The following is a 9,365-nucleotide window of genomic DNA, read 5'->3' on the forward strand; positions in this document are numbered from 1 at the left end:
GATGGAATGGGAGCTGGAAATACTGGAGAATCAGTCTTACAACTAAAGAGTGTACATGGTGGAAAACAGAAAGAGAAAGATCTATGGGGCTATGTAGAGGTGGTAGCCAAATTTGTGGAAGTTAAAAAAGATAGATAAGGGAGAGTGTAGAAAGAGTAAAAGAGCTAAAGATATCAAAATTATGGAATCAGGAAGAGAAACTGTCTGAGTATACAACTATACCACTATTAGCTGGGATGGGGAAGCCATTTTTACGGTAAGTTCAATGCTGACCTCACACAGAGTTAAGATCCAAAAGGATCTGGACAGGACAAAATGATAGGTTACACCTAATAAGATGAATTTTAATTGGAATAATGGGAAATTCTTCTGTTGGATTAAAAAAACTCATCTATAAAAATAAAGGATGGAGAAGGAACCACCTGAGTCTTTAACTAATTTGCTTTTAATGCCCCTCAATTTCCTTGTTTGTTTTTAACTCTTCTACCAAAGTCATACTTTTAATTATCTTCTCTGCATATGTTCTTTGGCAATATCTGTCTAGTGAAACAGAAATATAAAGAAGCTCAGCTCTTTTTGTAAGTTTATCAAACAGCATAATATTTATTTCCCAGAATATGTTTATCTCTTATCACAGTTCTGTCTAGGCTCTCTCATAGTGATTATTTTGAATCACACTCAAGTTTAGCTTATGATATGGTGAGAATCTATTGATTAATTCACAGGCTAATTATTGAGGATTAGCTTTTGAAGCACAATCTCCACAACACTTATGTTGCTTTATAATTATCAATATATGTGTCCTACTATGCCTTGTTATAGCATAAAGATGAGCCTAGAGTTTTGAAAGCTGTGCCAGTGGTCTAAAAGCTCTGGCAGGTTTTATTTACACTTGAAAGACATGATCCCTAGGGACAGATTGTCTGGCTTCTGAATAATAATAATAATAATAATTATTATTATATTTATATAACAGCTACTACATGTCAGTCACTGTGCTAAGCATTTTATAATTATTATTTCATTTGTTCCTCACAACATCACTGGGAGATAGGTGCTGTTATTATCCACATTTTATAGATGAGGAAACCAAAGCAGACAGAAGTTAAGAGACTTGCCCAGACTAACCTAATTAAATATAGAGAAGATGATCACCAAGAATTTGGACATTAAATAATAATTTTTTGCCTAACAAACAAAAGCTAAAGGTTAAGTAAGTTACTTAACTTCTCTGTTTCCTTATTTGTAAAATGAAGAGATTGAACTCAGTGGCCTCCACTGTAAAGTTATGATCCTATAAAACAGTAAAATCCAACATAGCCCTCTGATTCTACAGTGTTAATAGCAGAGAGCTTATAAAAGAGGCAAAGAATGCTATGAAACACAGTTTTAAGCATCAACACACGAAGTGTATGTGTCATATTTTCCTACTAGGCTGTAAGCTTCAGAAGAATAGATACTATATGTTCTGTAAACTTTGAATCTTGGCACTTAGCACAGTGCCTTGAATGTAGTAGACACTAAATAATTGTTTCTCCATCTGTTTTGACTCACCCATTAACTAAGCACACTATTCTGTAAACATTAGGTACTTAATAAATGTGTATTGGATAACTGAATTGAAACATTTGTGAATAATAATAATCCAATGGCCAAGAGAATATATCATTTGTGTTTGCTGTGACTGGTACATGGTAATATTCTTCTATTTTCAGAATCAACAGAGCAGTAGAATGTAGTGGCCATTAAAACTCTGGAAATTCTCTTCATCACCCAATTCTACATGTTATTCTCTCTCTTCAGGTCTCTTGCCTCCCCCAGGTCCTGTCTCTACTGTTACAACATTGGACTACTTAACATTCCAAAAAAAATTAGAAAGTTTCTCATATCTGCATGATCTCTTTTTGTACATGTTTCTAATCTGAATGAATACAAACAGGTAGCTGGCTTGATGATAGATGAGCAGTTTTCTTAACTAAGGCTTAGGGATGGGGAGCCTGTGGTCTCATGGCCACATGTGGTCTTCTAGGTCCTTGGGTGCAGCCCTTTGACTGAGTTCAAGTTTTATAGAAAAAAAATCCTTTTATTAAGGAGATTTGTTCTGTGAAGTTTGTATTCAGTCAAAGGGGTGTACTTGAAGCCATAAAGGGCCATATGTGACCTTGAGGCTGCAGGTTGCCCACCCCTTAGATTATCAATAGCTCAGAAAGCATTTAGGAAGTTCCTAATTCAGATGGTTTAGGAAGGCAGAAAAAGAGTGTAAGATATTTTCCACACCTTTAAGGAGTTTACAATTTATCTGAGAAAATTTTGTTAACTTAAAATGTCTCTATTTCAGTGGTTCCCCATTGTCCAGCATAGCAAATTAAAGCTTTCCACCTAGTCTACACGATCTTCCAGAATATGGCCCCACCCAGGCTATCAAACCTTATTTTCTTATCCTTTGTTCTAGTCATAGTCATTCCTGTCTTTATGCTTCACCCATATTATTCAATTAACAGATCAATCAACAAGTATTTGTTAAGCATCCAGTATATACTAGGCTCTGGGGATATTATATATCCAAGGTAATATATCAATATAACTATAAGGTAATTTGGGAGGGAGAGCACTAGTCACTGAAGAAATCAGAAAAGGCTTCCAGTAGATGTTTGAGCAGCATCCTGAAAGGATATAAAGATTCTATTAGGTGAAAGTGAAGAAGGAGTACATTCCAGGCATGGGAGACAGCCACTACAAAAACTTGTAGACTGGAGAGATTAATAAGCCAAAGGTCAGTTTGGCTGGACAGCACCACACTGAATAGGGAGTAATGAGCATTGGGTCTGGAAAGGCAGGTTGTAAAAGGTTTTAAAAGCTAAACAGAGTGGTTTATATTTGATCCTAGAAAGAAGAGGAAGCCACTAAAGTTTACTAAAGGGGTAAGGGGGAGGAGCAGAATTACACAGTCAGACTTGCCCTTGAAGAAAAATTTTTTGATAGCTTTGTTTAGAATGAATTGGAATAGGGAGAGATTTGAGGGAGGGCAATGAATTAGGAAGCCAGTGCATGGTACCCGTGTGAATAGAGAAAAAGGGTCTGACACAAGAGATGTTGTAGAGGAATAAAAGGCAAGATTTGTAAACTAGATATACATACACATGATAAGGGAGAATGAGAAGCGATAACATTGAGTATTTTTGACAGAAATAGGGAAGTTTGGGAGAGAGGTAGATTTGGCAGGAAAGATAATGAGTTCCGTTTTGGATAAGTTCAGTCTGAGATGTCTTTGAGATGTCCAATTTGAAATGAATGAACAGTTGGCTAGAATGAAGCCATAGAAAAGAGTGGGACTGCATATAGTAGATATATGTTAGCAAAGAGATGACAATTAAACCCAAAGGACCTAATATAGTCACCAAAAGTGTAGATTAAAAAGAGAAAGGAGCCCAGGACACAGCCTTGAGGAATATATTATTAGGAGTTGTAATATGGCTAATGAACCAGCAAAGGAGACTGAGAAGTAACCAGACAAGATTATGGGAACCAGGAGAAAGTGGTATCAAAAAAAAATCCAGAGGAAAGAAAATGGTCACAGTGTCAAATAGGGCACAGAAATCAAGAAAGATGAAAGCTGAGCAAAGATCATTGAACTTTGCAATTAAGAAGTCACCAGATACCAAGGTGGATGAAAACCAGCAACACAGCAAAAGCACCAGCCTTGGAGGTAGCTGTGGTAGCAGCAGCAGCAATTTTGGTCAGCCCAGAGACAGTAAGAGGGTCAGACAGCTGTCCAGAAAGAGATTATAAGAGACTGTTTGTTGGCACTGGGTATAGCTGGTACTGATTGGCAAATCTATTGCCCATAAGCAGTTCTGATCTGCATTTTCAGAGCAGAGGACTGCTTGTCATAAGTCATCAGGGATCAGGGGTCCTGGTCACAGTTCTAGGGCCAAGAAGAACACTAGTACTTGTGACAGCAGGGGAGTAGGAGCCCTACCTGAGTGAAGACCAGGAGAACAGTGACCACACCTCTCTCAAGGTAACACCACCTGGAAGCACCAAAAACTTCAGGCCCTCTAACTCTGAAAACAGCAGCATTGAAAAAGCCTAAAGCTTGGTACAATGTCTCCCTGATCCCAGGTGAGCAGAACCCAACTTTAACATAAAGTTCATAGTGAAGAAATAACCAGGGGAAATTAACAAACAACAATAACAACAAAAGAACTTGATCATAAAAAGCTACTGTATTGGGATGGAAGAATAAGACATAAACTTAGAAGACAATAATGTGAAAATAGTTACAACCAAAGCCTTAAGGAAATATGCTAATTATACCAACAAGTATTCCTGGAAGAGTTAAAGGAAGAGACAAGAGTGGTGAGAAAAACTTGGGGAGACAAAGTGAGAGTGAGGCAAGAAAATTATGAAAAGAGAATTAGCAACTTGTAAAAGAGGCACAAAAGTATTGAAGAAAATAAATACCTTAAAAAATAGAATTGGCCTAAAGGTAAAAAAGGAACAAAACTTAACTGAAGAAAAGATCTCCTTTAAAAGCAAAATAAGCCAAATGGAAGAGAAGGTACAAAAAAATCACTGAAGAAAATAATTCCTTAAAAATCTAAAATTGGGAAAATGGAAACTAATGATACCATAGAACTTCAAGAAAGAATAAAACAAAATCAAAACGATGAAAAAATGGGGTAAAATTTGAAATATCTTATCATAAAACAACTGAGCAGAAAATAGATTGAGAGATAATTTAAGAAGTATTAGACCACCTGAATGCCATAATAAGAAAAAAGAACATAGGCATCATGTCTCAAGAAATTTTAAAGGAAAACTGCCCACAATATATTAGATCCAGATGGTAAAGTAGAAATTGAAAGAATCCACCAATAACCTCCTAAAATCCCAAAATACAAACTTCAAGAAAACCATAGTCAAATTCCAGAGCTTCCAAAGCTCAAAAATATTTCAAGGAGCCAGAAAGAAACAATTCAAATGTCGTGGAGCCACAGTCAATATTACACAAGATTTAGCAGCTTCCATATTAAAGGAGCAAAGACCTTAGAATATAATATTCTGGAAGACCAAGGTGCTAGAATTACAACCAAGAATCACCTACCCTGCTCATCAGGACAAAACATGGATATTTAATTTAATAGAGGACTTCCAAGCATTCTTGATGAAAAGACCAGAGCTAAATAGAATGTTGACATTCAAAAAGGTTCAAGAGAAATATAAAAATGTAAACAGGAAAATATAATCATAATAAAGTTAATAAAGTTAAATTTTTTTCCATTACTACCGTGTTTCCCCGATAATAAGACACTGTCTTATGTTTTTTGAAAAGAAAAACACCAGAGGGCTTATTTTCAGGGGAGGGCTTACGTTGTCCTGCCTCAGCTCTCCTCTGTGGCACTGCTCTCAATGGCGCCAGCAAGCAAATCACTGGGGAAGAACAGGATGATGCGCTCACTGCTGCAGCTCTGATTGGATGCAGCTCGGAGCACGGCGTGCGTTTCACCCGGGAGGGGGAGGGGGGGGCAGTGCATACAGAGGGTACCGTAATGTAGCGTGTAGCACAGGGGATCACCTTCACTACAGTAGCAATCTCAATAGGGCTTATTTTCAGGGGAGGGCTTATTTTAGAGGAATCTTACACAGTAAGGGGAGGGCTTATTTTCGGGATAGGTCTTATTATCGGGGAAACACGGTATATGGGAAGATGATACATGTAACTCCTAATAATTTTATCTTTATTAAGGCAGTTAGAAGAAATCTATATAGATAAGGGCATGAAAGTGAGCTGATTATGTTAGGAAGATCTTTGAAAAAAATGTAGGAGTGAAAAAAGGGATGCACTGGGAAAAGGGGGAAAGGAGAGGAATAATGGGTGAAATTTTCTCATATAAAAGAGGCATGTAAGGAAGAGGGGAGAAAATAATGAAAGGGGAAATGGGGGGGGGCAATTGTAATCACAAGCAAAGTAGTACTTAGCACCTTGTTTCAGCTACTAAAGTATTTAGCACCTTGTGTGAGCCTCTTGTGATTTGAAGGTGGGAGGAACTTGCTAACCCAAAAGGAAGGGTGGAACAAGAAGGAAAACTACCATATAGAAGAAGGAGCACAAGCTGGGACTGAGCAGAACTAAGGAAAACTTGTGGTAGCTGGCACCTTGTTTGTCTGTTTTGTCTGTGTTGATTTGTGTTTCTGACAGAAACATTCTCTCTGTTGTTTGTGTTACTTTGTCAGATCTGTCTGCTGATAGAGGACATTACTGTTGTTACAGAAGCCCTGTGACCTTACTGCTGGTCCAGAAACCCTGAAAGAGAGTTTTCTTGTTGTCTATTTACAGAAATCCTGGAGGAGGATTTTACTGATGTTTTCAGAGGTCCTAGGACTGTACTGGTGATTTGTGTTGATTTCTCAGACCTTGTTTGTGGGTCTGTGTTAATTTCACAGGCAGAAAGTGAATGATGATGGTGCTGGCAATGTGAATGAATGTTGTTGCAGCTCTGTTAAGTTTTCTCTTCCCATAAACAGAAACTGCAAAAGGCTTGAGGTGGACTGGCCACCTTGAACTTCAATATGGAACAGGAACTGGACGAGGAACTGAGAGTTGCTTACCTGTGAGTCCAGGTGACAGTTGGGTGAATTTGGACAAGAGCTGGGAACATGGAAAAGGAACCATGGAATTTGGGAACCAGTCTTGAGTCAAAATGAAATGACCCTTTCCTTGGGTACTTGGTGCTTGCTGACAAGATCGTGATTTGCCTAAGGGTAACCTAGGGGTGGAAGACCTTTGAACTTTGCAAACCTTAAGGAGGATTGCTCCTTAAGAACGACTGAGTTAATAACTTACTGAATGATATCTGCTGTTTAAAACTATGTGACCACTTTAGTGATAAGTTGTTATGTTATATCAATGTGAATGTTGTATTTTGGCTTCTGTGAATGTTTTGCTTTAGTTTACTGCTGAATAAATAGAGAGATTACTATACTATGTGATCAGAACCTTAGAGCTCTGCACAGCAGCAGTCCTTGGGGAGCTGCCCATGCTTGGCTTTACAACAATGCTTGAACCTCACTCTCATAAGAATTGGTTCAAAGGGGGAAGAACATACACACATTCAATTTGGTATACAAATCTATCTTACCAATAGGGTAAGAGGAGAGATATTGGGGGCGGGGAGATAAAAGGGAGAAGGGACTACAGGAGGCAGTGATTGGAAGCAAAGCAATTTTGAGGAGGTATAGGATTAAAGGAGAAAGAGAAGGATAAATATAGGAAAATAAGATGGAAGGAAAAGCATAGTAATCATATATGGAATGGGATGAGCTAATCAAAAAAAAAAGAAGCAGACAGCAGAATGGATTAGAAACTGGAATCCAATAATATGTTGTGTACAAGAAACACACTTGAAACAGAAAGACATACACATAGATAAAATAAAGGACTAGAGCAGAATCTATTATGCTTCAGCTGAAGTAAAAAAAAAAAGGCAGGTGTAGCCATCATGATCTCAGACAAAGCAAAAATAAATTTAATTAAAAGAGATAATTAGCAGGAGGGGAAGGGGGTGTGGAGCCAAGATGGCAGAGTAAAAGCAGGGATTTGCTTGAGCTCTCCCCTAAACCCTTCCAAATTTCTGTAAAAAAATGACTAAACAAATTCTAGAGCTACAGAACCCACAAAATGACAGAGTGGAACTCATCTCTAGCCCAAGACAGCTTGGGAGGCTGACAAGAATGATCTATAGCACATGGGTGGGAGCAGAGTACAGTACAGCATGGCCCATGCTGGCATAGACCAGGTCAGAGCAGGCTTCAGGGGACTGAATCACTGGCAGTTGTGGCAGTTTCCAGACTTCTCAACCCACAAATGCCAAAGACAAAGTAGAAGATCAATGGGGACCTGTCAGACCTAGGTGAGAGAAAAGTGTGGTCTGGCCTCAGCCTTGGGCAGTGGAGGTGGTGGTGGCAACAGCAGCAGCTTTTTCCAGAGCTCCACATACACAGATGGTGAGGGGGGGGGGGGGAAATCAAGTGGCTGATAAGAGAACAATTGCAGGGATCTCTTTGCTGGTGCTGAGGCAGGATTCTCTTGCTTTTCCCTTTTCCCTTCTCAGTCTTGGGTGGTGGTCCTGAGATGAGGAAGAGTGCTGGCGCGGCAAAGCTTGTGGCAGTTGTGGAGAGGGAGTCCTCCTCACAGTTCCAAGACAGAAAAGATTGCTTGTAGTAACTCACAGACCAGAGCACAGGCCAGGAGAGGAGTAAACACCTCTACTTTGATCATACCACCTGAGAAGAACTGAAAATTTATAGATACCTAGAAGTAGCTCTGACCACAACTGCACAAAACCCCTGAAAATTGAGTCAGAGCACTCTCCACTCTGAAAGCAAAGTTCTACTTTCACAAAGAGCTCAAAAGTCAAGTAAATGGCTGGGCATGAGAGCAAATTGCATTAAAAATCAGACTATAAAATCTTGCTTTGGTGACAAAGAAGATCAAAACACACAACCAGAAGAATACAACACAGTCAAAGCTCCCACATCCAAAACCTCCAAGAAAAATACAAATTGGTCACAGGCCAAAGATTCTCAAAAAGAATTTTGAAAATCAAATAAGAGAGGTAGAGGAAAAATTGGGAAGAGAAATGAGAACGACACAAGAAAATCATGAAAAATGAGTCAACCTCCTAAAGGAGACCCCCCCAAAAAAAACTGAAGAAAAAAATACCTTAAAAAATAGACTAACCCAAATGACAAAAGAGATTCAAAAAGTCAATGGAGAGAAGAATGCTTAAAAAAGCAGAATTGGTCAAATGGAAAAGGATGTCCAAAAGCTCACTGAAGAAAATAATTCCTTAAAAATTAGGTTGCAGGAAATGGAAGCTAATGACTTTATGAGAAATCAAGAAATTATAAATCAGAAGCAAAAGAATGAAAAAAATAGAAGACAATGTGGAATATCTCATTGGAAAAACCACTGATCTGGAAAACAGATCGAGGAGAGATCATCTAAAAATTATTGTACTACCTGGAAGTCATGATAAAAAAAAAAAAAAAAGAGCCTAGATATCATCTTTTAAGAAATTATCAAGAAAAACTGCCCTGATGTTCTGGAACCACAGGGTAAAATACAAATTGAAAGAATCCACTGATCATGTCTTGAAAAACATCCCCAAAGGAAAACTCCTAGGAATGATATAGCCAAGTCTTAACATCCCCAATTCAATGAGAAAATATTACAAGCAGACTTGGAATACTATATTCTGGAGGTCCATGGAGCTAGGATTAAAACCAAGAATTGCCTACCCAGCAAAACTGATTATTCTTCAGGGGAAAATATGGTCATTCAATGAAATAGAGGACTTTCA

At 38.4% G+C, this 9,365-nt stretch overlaps 1 pseudogene; it reads left to right on the forward strand.

Annotated features, from left to right (window-relative positions):
- The first annotated feature begins 3,606 nt into the window (after positions 1–3,606).
- The window catches only part of LOC138143047 (PHD finger protein 23 pseudogene), a 7,497-nt pseudogene continuing 1,738 nt past the window's right edge, over positions 3,607–9,365 (forward strand).

Source organism: Petaurus breviceps, unplaced genomic scaffold (genome assembly GCF_028583685.1).
Source record: "Petaurus breviceps papuanus isolate PSGF00001 unplaced genomic scaffold, PetGlider_PUasm1.0 90625, whole genome shotgun sequence".
Classification (NCBI taxonomy): Eukaryota; Metazoa; Chordata; class Mammalia; order Diprotodontia; family Petauridae; genus Petaurus; species Petaurus breviceps.